This window comes from Symsagittifera roscoffensis, unplaced genomic scaffold, assembly GCF_963678635.1.
Source record: "Symsagittifera roscoffensis unplaced genomic scaffold, txSymRosc1.1 SCAFFOLD_115, whole genome shotgun sequence".
Taxonomy (NCBI): Eukaryota; Metazoa; Xenacoelomorpha; order Acoela; family Convolutidae; genus Symsagittifera; species Symsagittifera roscoffensis.
This window is the reverse complement of record NW_026971050.1, coordinates 106611-120916: the sequence shown is the minus strand read 5'-3', so window position 1 is coordinate 120916 and position 14306 is coordinate 106611. Positions and strand designations below refer to the sequence as shown.

The following is a 14306-nucleotide window of genomic DNA, read 5'->3' as shown; positions in this document are numbered from 1 at the left end:
GTTTCTAAAATTTTGGAATTCGACCTAAGATTGGACAGTCCAAACTTTGGATCTATTCCCAAGATCGTCATCTAGTTGTTCATGGTCACTAACCCCTACTTACCCATGATCTTAATAACCTAACACATAACATAACCTAACATAACACACATATCACATATTACATGCAACTTGGTCCTTTGGCCTAACACCCTCTCGCACATCATTCAGCCTATACTTAAGTAATATTTCTTATGTAGATATACTTGTATGTTCGTATCAGAGAATATCACGTGTACAAGCGCGTACAATTCCCGAGGATGCAGTCTTCCTCTATTTGGATCGTACACTGGAAGCGAAAGCTCCTTCACGTCCATTTCCACAAGGAAGTCCCTCAGCCTCGTCAAAGACAAGACTAGATTTTCTGGGTCCACGTGTTGCTTCTCTGTCGCCCTCGTTACCAGGAAGCATAAGTACTTTCCCGGTATTTGCGACACCGCCGGGGGTAAGGCTGCTACGCCCCCTATCCCTGGTCTTTGCTTCCAAAGGAATTCCACGTTTTTATATTCCCTCTTAAAATCTGCCGCTAGCGCCGTCCTAAAACTCATGTCTGCGGTGATAGCTACCGCACATGTTCTGTTTGTGAGTATGAAATCACTGTCTGTTAGTATTATGTTACTAGAATATTCATTTGGTAAATTAAAATATGACTCAACTACCCTGCCTATGTCAGGTTTCTTAGGTTCTTCACCTGTTTCTGCTTCTAAGTTTCCTGTTTCTCTTGCTATTCTCAATTTTTTTATTATCAAGTTTTCAGTGTGGGTAAGTCCTACCCCCACTCCCCGGACAAAAATATCCATCGGCGTCCCCGTCGATCGCATACCGGTTATTAAGTCAAGATTAGAAGCTGGAATGAGAAGTTGTCCTTCCTGGGCAGCCCAGGAAGGATCATCTCGTTCGGTCTTAATGTATTTCGCGCTTTCGCGATCTACGTCTTGAATCGTAACGCTGGTCTTTTCAGGGTCTGATGTCATTTCGTTCAGCCACTCTAAGACACGCAGGTTCGTCAGGTCTTGTTCATTTGACTGCTGTTGCTCATCGTCGAACTCCACCTCGGGTTTCGACCAGTCGTCAACCCACTCATCGTTGTGATCATCGACTATGTCAATGTCCTGTGACACTGTTATTTCCTCTAAACCCACTACTTCCTCCACTATTTTCTTTAGATCTATCCTATCCACTACAAAGTCGTCACCGTAAGGATTGTATTTCTTTCTTAGTCTCGTCCCGTCTTTCTGACGAGTCTGCATCGTGAACGGAAGATCTGGTTCCATGTTCTTGGGAACCTCTGTCTGTTCGGATTCCTGCCAATCTTCCTCTGCGTAGGGCAAGGTTTCATCGTCCACTTCGATCTGTTCGTTTGGATCCAGGTCCAATGGTGTATCCGTACCTTCCTCTACGACTTCGTTTCCATCGTTCTTCTCCCTGGTGCCTTTTTCATTGACCTCACAAGCAGGATCCATCATTAGATAATCCCCTTCTTCCATATCTGCAGGTATACACCAGTCTTCTGTCGATGGATTGTGTGGCTTGATGTTCTCGTAGTGGGCGGCTCGGCCAGTACTCAGTCTATAAAAGCGTCCCTCTTGGTGCACCTCTGTAATCATGAAGGGTCCCCTCCACTTCTTCAGAAGCTTTTTTGTCCCTTTCGGTGGTATAACGTTCTGAAATACCCATACGTAGTCTCCCACCGAGTAAGCCTTTGCACCAGCTGCTTTCTTGTCGAATCTTTTCCTCTGCCTTGCCTGTGCCTGCTGAGTGTTTCGTCTACACAAGTCGTTCAACTCCTGTTGGCGTCTGATCACATCCCTCACGTAGACCTGTGGGGATGTTTTCTTTCCCTCATACTCTGGGTAGAAGAATGTCAAGGGTAAAGATTTCTCGTGTCCCGTCAGCATCATGTGTGGACTGACTCCAGTGGTGGAGTGTTGCGTGCTATTATAAGCTCCCATCACCTGTGGAAGGTATCTGTCCCAATCGGTCATGTACCTGGAACAATATACTCTCAGCATCGATACTAACGTCCTATTCTGTCTTTCCACTAAGCCATTCGTCTGAGGGTGGTATGTCGTGGAGTGAGCCTGAGCGACCTGTGACCGTCTCATAAGCTCTTTCGTAAGCTCGCCTACGAAAGCCGTTCCATTGTCCGATTGAAACGTCATTGGACATCCGTGTCTTGCTATCCACGTATTGATCAGGTGGTCGCATGTCTCTTCCGCTGAGGCAGTTATGCAGGGCACGGCCTCTGCATACTTCGTGAAGTGATCTATCATGACCAAGACTTGGTTGTAACCGCTGTCTGTCATGCATATCTTCTGGTGATCTATCTGCACCACCTCGTTGAATTCAGACGACTCAATTGATTGTAAAGGAAATCGCAACTTCCTAGGATCCTTGACCTGTTGGCATGACAGACATGCTGTCACCCATTTCTCGCATGCCTTTTTCATCCCAGGCCACTCAAAGCGCTTCAGGATCCTGTGATACACTTTGTCGATCCCTTGATGGCCCATCTGATCATGCGACCTGAATAATAGTTCTGTCTGATAGAGTTGCGGCAACACTATCGCGTTATATTTGTATAAGACCTTGTCTTCTTCTCTTCTCCTGCAAGCCACGATCCCGTCCTTGTTCAGATATAATCTCCCCTCCTTCTGCATGAAGTATTGTCTCAGGATCCTATAGCTGTCTTCTTCCAGGTCACCTTTGTCAGGTGCACCGTTTTCTATCCACCTTTTTAGGTTGCTTGTCATGCGATCATTTCTCTGCGCCCTTAGAAGGTCCGAGAGTCTGTATCTCGCCTTCAAGTACGTCTTCATGACTCTCATCTGACTGTTCAGCTCGTTGGGCTGATGTGTGTCTTCTTCCATCTTAACGCACCAAATCTTCGCCAACGGTTGTGTTTCTTGTTGAAACGGCTGAAGATCAGTCCTGACTACCTCTTTCTGCGGCAACAGGCTTATCGAACGTTTCGATACCGCTATCGTTTCTAAGTCATCCGCTGCGTTGTCAAAGACTCTTTCGCTTGGTATTAGGTAGCGATCACTGTCAGGATCCTGGTACACCTCTCTGTCCAGGTTTCTCGCCCGAGTTTCCACTAGTAGCGTGTGTATCGCCAGTTCTGACAGTTCTGATCCCGAGGTCGAATCCCTGTCTGAATAGGTGTTCATTCTCGAGCTTTCTGACTTATCATCCGTCGAAGGTGTTGTGCTGGAGACTGCACGCTCCTCCAGATCATGTCCGTATTTCCTTCGCATCCATCTGAACTCCCCGGACAAAACTTTGTTCTCTAGGTCCTGTTTCTCATCAGGAATTTTCTCGTCTATCTCGGACTCCCCGGACAAATTCACTTGTCCCGGGTGTTGATCTTGTGATTGCTGGTTTTTCTCCTCATCCTTCTCCCCGGACAAATAGTCTTGCAGCAGATTTTGTTCTACCTCTTCACCCTCTTTTTCCCGGTCTACAAAGGTGACGGTTTTCTTTCGCTTGCTGCTCCCCTGTTCTTTCCGTCCGTAAGAAGTACTGGTTAAAATCTCTTGGGGTATTGAGGATACTAGTTGCTGAACTATTGTCCTACAATCCCTCTTGTTCTCTTCGTGCTGTTGTCTGGACGGCATGATCTTCACTTTCTTACTGACTGTTAGCGATGCCACTGCTGCTGTCCACTCGGGGTCATCTCTGGTCACTTCTCTTTCTAACAATCCACCCAGCATCCGCATTACTTGTGGTGTGACTTGCACCGTTTTATCCAATAATGAGAGGCTGTTTATATTCATGCGAGAGAGTTCTTGCTGGACCAGGTTCGAGCGCAGCAACAAATCTAAGGGGACTGGATCCTCCTTGGACAGGATCTTTATCTCAGCTGCTTTCTCTACAGGTAACTCAGGATGCCCTGGAATTGGATGTCCAGACTTATCCAACCATCTCGTTAAGGGAAGCGCTTCATAAGTTTCTTTGTCCAGAAACGAGAATCCCTCCTTTACTTCCGCCTGATTGGCCTGCTTCTGCTCCAATCTTTCATAGAACTCAGTTTTCTTGCTGAGACTGTCAGCATTCTGATGTTTATCACGCATCCTATGTTCGATTATCATATGGTAGCCATCCAGTCTGACTATCCATCTACCAATATAACTCTGATCCATCGAGTAGGTCTTCAACCAGGATAACGCTCTGTTGTCCACGCGTAACTTGAAGGGAGCGCTCCCCAAGTATGCACGGTACTTTTCCACGAAGGTGACTACTGCAAACATTTCTGCTTTCGGTGCGCCATATTTCATCTCTGTGTCACTCAAGACCTTGCTGCCGTATGCAATGGGACGGAGGACTGTTCTTCCGTTCCATTCTTGCTCCTGATGCAATATTCCTGAGATGGCCACCACCGATGCGTCTGTGTCAAGAACATACATGCCCTTTTCTGTAGGCATGCCCAGCACTGGCGCTTCGCACAGTTCCCGCTTTATGTTCTCGAAAGCAACTTGTGCCTCATCGTTCCATTCGAACTTTTTCCCTTTGTTGCGCATCAGCTTCTGCATCGGGTACACCTTGTCCGCGTATCCTTTTATGAATTCTCGGTAGTAATTGGCAAACCCTAGGAAGCTCATGAGCTGTGTGTCCGTTCTAGGAGCTTTCCATGTCAGCACAGCCTCTACTGCTTCTGGATCTGGCCTCACACCATGCCGGTCCACCATTCTTCCCAGGTACTTGATCGAATCCCTAAGGATTTCACATTTCGATGGTTTGCATTTCAAGCCTGCTCTTTTCATACATCCGAAGACCTCATCGAGTCGATCAATGTGATCCTCCAGGGTTGGTGTCGCTATGACTACGTCGTCCACGTAGCACATCAAGAGATTCCCGTACTTTTTGGTCACTCCTGTCAAAGCCTGAGCCATCAGCCTTTGAAAGGTTGCTGTTGCATTGCACAAGCCGAAGGGCATCCTCTTCCACTGGTACAACCCCAATTCGCACGCGAATCCTGTTTTCTCCCTGTCCTTCTTTCGCAGAGGAACCTGCCAGAAGGCAGAACCCAAGTCCAATGTGGTGAAGAACTTTGCATCACCAAGTTTGGATAGGCTCTCGTCTATTCGCGGTATCGGGTACGCATCTTTAATCGTTACCGCGTTCAAGTAACGAAAGTCGCAACAAAATCTAAGCTGCCCCCCTTTCTTTTTCGCCATTACTACTCCGCAAGCCCATGGTGATTTCGAGGGTTCTATCATGTCGTATTCAAGCAACATTTCTATTTCCGCTCGGCACGCTTCCGATTTATGTGGCGTCATTCGCCTTGCGCCTTCCCTATGGGGAACGGCGCCCTCTTCTAGTTCGATTTCGTGTTCGACGAAATTACAGCAACCGATGTCCGCCTTATGTTTTGAAAATACTTCGGCGTTCCGATCTAGGAGGTCCCGCAATTTTTCAAAATCTCCCTCACCTATTTTTCCTTTTAAATGTTCTATTTCTGGCAAAACCGGTTTGTCAGAATCTAGTTCATATGACGAGGGGCGTTCCGGAAAATTCGAGCAGCTTGATAAGCCGTCGTCCGTTTCGGATTTCATTGAAAACAATTTACGAATAGATTTTAATTCATTAATTCTCTTTAAGATTTTATCTTTATTTGCATGATAAGGACAGTCTTTCACACTATATTTCTTCAAGTTTTGTGTCTCTTCATAGTCGGTCCTCATCGGCAATGCGTAACCAAGCTTCTTTCCACGCTGGATTGAAACCGTGGTGTCCAGTGTGTTCAACAACACACTGACACACAGTCCGTTTCGCGTTACCGAGAAGCTCCGGCCTAAAATCACCGAACTCTGACTATTTGGATTCGGTACTAAGCAAACCTGTTTGCTATCACTTAACGAATTTAAATTTCTCATTCTAAAAATTGCTACTACAGCTTGTCCTAGTTGTAACTTTACTTTTCTATCCAAAAAAACTGGTACCTTATTTTCATCTGTTATTATCCTATTAATTGGTCTCTTAACATACTTTCGGTCCGGGTTTCTAATCCGTATTAGACCGTTGTTCAAGTCAATCATCACATCAAAATTCCTGACAAAATCTCTGCCCAAGATGAATTGGTCGGCGTCGTCCAGATTCTCTACCACCAGGAAGCTCATCCAAAGGTTCCGTCCTCCCATGTGAAGGACCGTCACCGGTGTTCTTCCGGCTACGTAGATAGCTCCTCGATTTGCAGCGGCTAGTCGGAGATTCGTAGGAATCAGATCTTCCCGCGTGAAGCCCATTCTCTCCCAGGTTTTTATCGGCATCACACTCACCACCGCGCCTGTGTCCAGAAGCCCTGTGACTCCGATTTTTGTTCCGTTGGTGTCAAGCAGGTGTGCTGTCACATCTGCTTCATATCCAATATGTACCGCGTCTTGTTCCATCATGGCGTCATGGCCTATCCTGCGGACTTTGAGTTCCTCTTCACCCAAATAGATCTGCCCCATTTGGTCATCATCTGTCGTTATGTAAGTCCTGGTGTAGATGCTGATTCCATCCACGTTCAGCATTATTTGATACGGCCCATAGACCTCCAAGTAGCGTCCATGAAGTTTCTTCATGCGAGGGCCACCCGTCGTTAGTAGTGCTCGCACAGCTCTCGACTCAGTGCGTGGCTCCACCTGCCTCAGATAATCTGCATATGTGTCCAAATGCATTAAAGTGAACTCTGATGGTTCACTCAAATTTCTTATTACCTGGTGTCCAGCCACTGAGATTATCGACTGTATCTTCTTTCCTTGCGGCGCCATGCCGAACCTCTTACCGGAGATCACTTTAAGTTTCATATCTAAACTGCTTGGTGTTTTCGTCTCCTCGAACTCCGTTGCTTCGAAGGTATTCAGTTGCTCCTGAAGCTTTTCATTTTCCAGTTCAAGTTTCACTTTTTGTTCGATCTCTTTCGTCACCAGTTCCTGTTGTACTCTATTTAGAGCATCCTTTGCGGCTGCCTTGTAATCGATCTTGAAGTCATCGGCCGCAGTTGCTGGTTCCGGTTCACATGCTTCTCCTGTTACCGCTTGCATTTTCTTTGCCGCCAGCTCTTGAGGTTTGTCCTTCCTGCGTGCCTCTGCTTCGTTTAAAAGTCGAGCCTTGCTTGCTTTCACTCCTGATAAAGCTTCTTCATGCCTTGGATGCTTGATGTCTGCCACTGCATCCCAGAATTGTGGACAGTCTGATTTAAAATGACCTTCCAAGTTGCAAAAGAAAAACCTGGGGCCGAATTTCGCAATTACTCCTCTCATGAAATCCTCATGTTCCAACTCTGACGCATCTTCGTCCTCGAGGCTAAAGCCTATTGCTTTCATGCCTTGTTTATAAGCTGGGCATGCTGACACATGATGGTCTGTTGAACTACAATTAGCACAAGAGCGTCTCTTGTCCATATCGTCCCTCGGTTTGTACCAATTGTTCCCTTGGTTCGCTGGTCCGTTGTTAAAATTGCCATAATTGTTCTTGTAATATCCAGATCTCGAAGGAGGTTTCAGCAATAGATACTCTTTCGATTTGAGTCTCAACTCCTCCGGTGTTGGCGCATTAGTTGATAGTGGTGTGTAATGCGTTGCTAGCATCGTACGAAGTTCATCGTTTTTCACACCATCGATGAATTTTGAGGCTACGGCCAGGTTCATCCTTCGATTTGACTCATCCGGTTGGCTGCGTCTTCTCAGCATTTCCAAATCATCGAGAAACTTGTCTATAGTTTCATCTTCCCGCTGCCTCCGTTTCTCGAAGCGCATCATCGCCTGGTGCCCCTGCACCCCTGATCCGAAACGGTTTAATAAGATTTCGAAGATTTTCTCAGCAGTGTCACGTTGATACTGTTTCTTGGCCATGACACAGTTCAGGGCTGTCCCTTCTAAGTTGCTGGTGAGCGCGCTGCATTCCTGTCTCTCAGACAAGTCTTCTTCCTCGAAATGCAGCTTCATTACCTCTATCCAGGTATCAATACAGCCATCAGATTCGTCTTTGTAGCATCTTGGTTTCTTAAAGACTCTTCTGGACTTTTCACTGCGTTCATTGGTTCTAGATAACCGCGTCAGGAATGTCTCCAAAGACCTGTTCAGGGGTTCAAATGCTGTGGCCATTGCCGTAGCATCCCTTGAGTGTCCCGCCTGAGTGTCCTCACACCTTGTCGAAGGCTCTGTGTGCGGTACATCCCTACAATCCGAATCACCATGAGCGTTTCCCGCTTGGCCCATGTGACTCCTCCTCGGGCTTGTATGCCCCATGTTGCCAGAATCGCTTCTCCCGGTCGCATGTGTGCTTTGCGTTGGTCGTTCGTTCGAGGTTTGTCTGTTCCCCGTTGAACTTGCTCTACTGTTCGGGCCCCATGCTGTATTACCCCTTGTGGCATAGCCTGATGAACTGCCCCTGCCTCTAGTGGATCCATACGTCTTCCTCCTTTGATGTTCATTGAAGTTCACCCTCGGTTCCCTGCTGGGACCTCCCGAGTTCGGCTCTCCTTTTTTTGGTCCACTCTTGCTGCTTAGTAGCCCGTCCAACCTATCCATGATAGCCTGAGTTCGCCTCTCCATCATCGCATCTATCTTTGTGTCAAGAGACCCAAGAGACTGCTCTTGTTGAATTCTTAACTTCTCCATGTCGGCTCTTAAGCGTAACTCCCTCTGTTCCGCTTCTCTTGTCATTCGCGACAAGTTCCTCGTCATATGTTCGTCCGTTCTTTCTTTCAAGCGTTTTTCGCTTCTGTCAACTTCTTGTCTGTTGCGGTTTATTTCTTCCCGCAGACTTTCTCTTTCAATGTGAACTGCTCTTTCTAGTTCACTCATCCTTATCGACATCTGTTCATTTTGTTCTCCTAAACTGCCCACTATGTTGTTTAAGGCTTCCTCTAGTGCTGCCCCGTTATCCATGAGTGGCGTCACTAGTGGTGGTGTAACTCTGTCGGTCCCAGGTAGCTTCGTGCTGGTCGAGATCCGGGCCTTGACTCTCTGTCTTGACGTCTTTTCATTATCTATTTCAGGATCCGCTAACGCGTTGCCAAGCCCTCTGGTTCTACTCTCTTCAGGTTGTGGCTCCGAACTTGTCCTAATCGCGAAGTCCTTCGACTGGCCCGGTGTGTTTGCCTCTTTGCTTATCGTTGTCACTACACCAAATTTATCCATGGTTCCAGTCTCTCTTCCGACGTGTGCCTCACTCTCCTGGATCGAACTATTGAGACTGACTTGAGATCCAAAGTCCCCTTGCTCCTCTTCATCCTCTTCCTCCTGGGACTCCCCATCGTTTCCTGCTCCTCCTCCCATGCTGAATGGAAAGATGTTTCCGAAGGTGTTCTTCATTCTTTCTGAGAACGATGATGAGGTTGTTTGTTTTCCAGTTCCGCTTGCCATCATAGTGTTGTCTGTCGGAGATCTTCTAGTTGCCGTTACTTCAGTTGAGATGTCGGACAGTTCCGACATCTCCTCTCGATCCAACGTCCCGGTGGAAGTGGCAAAATCTTGGCCTTGTTCCACCGGAGTAGATTCACTCGCCAGCCTTCTGCCTCTCCCTTCCAGTCCATTTACTCCCTGGTTGTCGTTCATGGTATGGTCCGTATTGACCTCCACTTCTAATAGTTCTCTTCGCTCTTCTGAGGTCTTCTGACTTCTCGTTTCAACCATTCTGCCTGAAACCGTCCCCCTTTTGTCAGACCGGGATCGCTTGATCCAATCCACAAAAGGATCGGTCATCGTTTTTTCTCTGCTTTTCAGGTATGAACTTCCTAGAGCTATTACCTCGTTTTGGTATCCTCGACTTGTCTAAACTCATTCTTTATTTGTCACTTTCCTATGCCTACTCTTGACTCAATTGCAAGAGACCTTATAGTTTTATTAACAAAAATAATGACACAACACAATAAATTTCACCAGAATCTATTAAATAGTGACTACGAATCCCTGTATGTTGTCAGAGTACAGTTTGTATAAAATTTATTCACACTAGCCGATTATCGGTCCAAAGATCTGGAAACTAGCACAATATGATGTTATCAGTCAATTTAAAAGATAGTGTACTCACTACCCAATCAATCACAGTTTAGGTTGATTTAAAATCAAAAAACAAAAAAAATATATTGACACAATATGAATGTATATATAAAAAAACGTATGTGTCTTGTACTCTTAGTCGGTCGCAGTACAATAGTCGAACATGTCTTTTAAAGAAAAAACTTTCCCTGCTTGGTGCTGCACCAAACAGACAAAACTTTGAAGGCAGTAATTTTCTCAAGTGGGCGTCTATTGCACCCACCGAGTACTGTGTTACCTATCTGCCTTCGGACTGCCCGAGCTAGACCTACTAAAATCCTCAGGGCAGTCACTTTTCCCAAAAACGTATTATGTTTCAATCCACACCAATGAGTCACGCTCTTTCTAATTTAGACTTAGTGTCGCGAATATCCGAGTTCGGACCTGTTTTGTATTAGTCTGGTTCTTTTTGAGAGGCAAGTTACCAGTGCAGTCACTGATACCTAGCCTGTGTATTAATAACCTAATACCTCTCGCTTTTTAGTCTTTCTTTCGTTTACCTAAGTCCTTAATAAAATAATACCCCTCCGGATTGGCACAAATAGGACCCTTCCGGACTGTCAGAATATAGACCCCTCCGGATTGGGACCCCTCCGAGTTAGTTAATAGTAGACCCCTCCGGATTTGGACCCCTCTGACTTCGGAGCCCTTAGCTCTATCAAAGTAGCTTTTTGTAGTTTTCTTAATTTCAGCTTATACCCCTCCGGATACGTTCTGCGTTGCTATTATGCTGTTTGAATTAACTGGGAAGGGTATAGGGTCCTTTCCTAGACCCCTCCGGGTTGAAGTTAAGGCACTTATTTGACAATTCACACTAACGGTGAAGGGTCTTATCACTTGCCTAACTTCAACTCTATTATGGTTGTCTTGTGCCTTCAGCCTTCCCTTTTTGTCTAGAACTGTCCTAAGTTACTTAGTTCAATCGCTATCAACTTTTGGTAGAGGTATAAGGGTTTTTCAGAAAAATTTATAAAACGTGAAGGGTGTACCCCTCCGGATTTGTGTAATTTGCTAAAAACAATCTCAAAAAATTTTCTCGCTCGCTTTTCCGAAAAATTTCTGATCCTATTAGTAAGCTCAGCTAATTTCTGATCTATTGGTACCAAGATCAACTCGATATGATCAGTAGTTCCAAAGTTATTAACCAAAACGTCTTTTTTCCGAACTCAAAAAATTTTCTCTCTTATAGGTTCCGCCTAACTTTTTCCGCAAATCTGGTCCTTTCGACCTAAAAATTATTGATCCGAGCTCAGAAGGCCTATACTCTTCTAGTTCAATGCAAAAGACCCGATCTAAAACGCTATTGTAGAAAAATTTTGCGAAAAACTATGCTACCTGGACCCCTCCGGATTGATGAATCCACCAAATCAAACACGTTATGTTCGATTTCTCTGCAACCCGGAAGGCTTTCGGGTAGCGGATTTTAAGACTTGTAGATTCACTAGTGGACGTTGTCCGAACAACTATTTTTACTGTCCTACCTCAAAAATTTCAAAAAATTTTCTAAATTTTTAGTGTTTCTTACTATCAAAAATTGGGAAAATTCGGTTTTTGGTACCAAACTAGTTCCAACCACTTCCGAACTAAAGTTAACCTGTTCTACTTATTACAGTAGTGCAGTTACGATGTAACACACTAACTTAGCGCTTTTTTCCGTTTAAAAAAAATATCGATATCTCAAAAATCGCGACTTGTGGGGGGATCAAAATATCGCTATTTTGACCCTAAAAACCGGTCTGTTTTCGTTGTTTTTCACTGAAAAACGATATAAGACTATTAATATAGGCTATATGAATAATAATATTAGTAATACTATACCCCTCCGGGTTTGTTTATTATCCGAATTAAGGTGCTTAACTCGGATATTCGCAGTTCGGTGAAGGGTCACTACAGTGCAGCACTGTCGAGCCCCCCACAGATTACTATCTTACTTTTTGTACCAAAAGGGATACAAAACTTGTTAACGATACCCAACAGTCGATTGTTGTTGTCGTTGAGCCCCTTCTTGTTGCTCCTTGTACTGCTTGCCGGATCGGTCTTCACCCAAGACCCTTCCGAATTGAGCGCAAATCAGCTGACCCCTCCGGATTGAGCGCAATTTATCATTAACGTGCTTAAATGCTCAAATAACCCTACAGTACAAGCCTCACAAACGGGCCTCAAAATTGATCGTAACAATCCTGACTGATATAAATGCCTGTAACAACAATATATCTATCAACAACAAACGGGGGGGTTGAATCACATCTTGTCTGGGGGGATGATTTCTACTGATTTTTTACTTTTTTTTTTTACTGTTTTTGGTTTTTTCGGTTATTTTTTATGTTTTTTGTTTTTCTTGGGTACTATACTACTTTTTGTTTGGTTTTGCTTATATCTTTAAGTGTTTTTGGTCACAAACCACTCAGGGGATGAGGAGACGGCCGATCCCCCCACCCTTCCTGGTTCGTGAATTTTCGGTCTTAACTAGGTTAAAAAACTATTCACGGCAATTCGGAAGGCCTCCGCGTTCCGAACTACCCTTCCGCCCCGGCGGTTTAGGCCTATTAAGGGCGTTAATGTGAGCATCCGCTCGGCGCGGAGTGCTCGTTAACGGTTCTGCCGGTCATGATGTTAAAAAAGAATAACACCCAGGAGCGCCATAAAAACATACATGTAACATTCGCCCGGAAGATACATATCGACGGATAACAAAACTAAGTCTTAAGACGACTGGCTAGCGTCTAAACAGAGCTTTGCATGTTTTTCACCGTCTCTACCAAGCCAGTACTTTTCGGTGGTCTTTCTTACATCAGGCTGACAAAAACGTTACTGTTCTCCGGCTTCGACCAGAACGCTCAAATTAACTGAATTACATGCAAAAATAGTGAGCTCATGGCTGGGTCTCAGTATCCCCAGACCACGAGGTCACTCCTAAAAACAGGGCTACTACTTATTATATTACTATTGTTTTTGTTCAGTAGATAAAAATCATCATCTCCATCGAAGATGGATCAACCCTTTCCCCCAACTCCTAGCACCTCATCCTTGTCAAAACTAATCAAAATATCAGTTAAATTCAAGTCAGGACATGACAGGATGCTAAAATTCAATACAAGTTCATAAAAGTTCCCGTCCCGAGACCCTTCCGGATTCTTGAATCCGGCGAATCAAGCTCCTTAACCTCAGGTTCACGCTAACTCGGAGGGCTGGTTTTTACCCTTCACCGTTGTTCGCAACGGCCTTGCAACTATTGTAACAGCACAATAGTTGCAACTCGGAACGTCCTCTGCTCTTCTGTATTTTGTTGTCGTTCTCTAATCTCGATTTTCGCACTGTTCGCAATCGCAGATAAACTTGTTCTGTTTCTTTCTGCTATTTTAGCTAAAATGGCCGTCTCTGACGTTTCTCAGAAATATGACGTCATAATTCGAATTTTTAAAAATTAGAATTCCAGAATCTTCTAGCCTTCACCGTTTGGCTAATCGTTCAAATAACGTCCTTATCCGTTCTAAATCGCCAATTCGGAAGGCTTGCTGCTAAAATACCGAATTCTGCAGAGACTGCATTTTGGCCATTCTGGTCGAATGTCACACTACTACTAAAATATCCCCCCACTCTAGAATTAGAAACGTCCCCATACTTAGGTCTCTAGATACCCAAAATACATGAACGCCGTTAAAAACCGGGTTGGAACAATCCGTTAAGTTGCTTTTTTATTAGACAGTGGAATTTTGATCCATTTCAGATGGATCAACCTAAAACTCGCCTTACCTCAACATAACAATCATAAAACACACTCTAGGAATTTAAATTTGTACTCACATAGTAGCACGCTCAAGAAGTGGGAAATAATCCAGTCGGTAGTTAACTCAAGAATTAAATAACGTAACTAAATGAGTCTAATGTTTTATAGTTTGAACAATGAGAACGAGTTTATACTCTAGACAATAGTTTTCTTGTGAACCATTAGGACACTCAAGCTGTCCACCTTTCCACCGAAGGTTCACTCTAGTCCAGTTCCGAATAATACTCCAGTCGCTATAATCCAATTCGAGGGAATGCTCTCGTCTCTGTCACAGATGGGACAGCTCTACTCTCGATTATTATAGTGATGGAAATTGCGAATAGCAATTTCCTACTGCTTTTTCTTACGACTTTCCCGCGTGTGCGACTCAATTGTTCTGAAATTGTTCTAACTTCTTTTTCTGATTTTCAGTTCTCGCGAGAAAATCGTGCATGACAGGTTCCATTCGAAAT

General features: G+C 44.8%; 1 protein-coding gene across 1 annotated transcript in view; it reads right to left on the bottom strand.

The window, feature by feature from the left end:
• LOC134856136 (condensin complex subunit 3-like) overlaps positions 1-14306 on the bottom strand; it is a gene marked incomplete at its 3' end in the record, with an annotated part of 107069 nt that overhangs the window by 30909 nt on the left and 61854 nt on the right. The window lies entirely within an intron of this gene.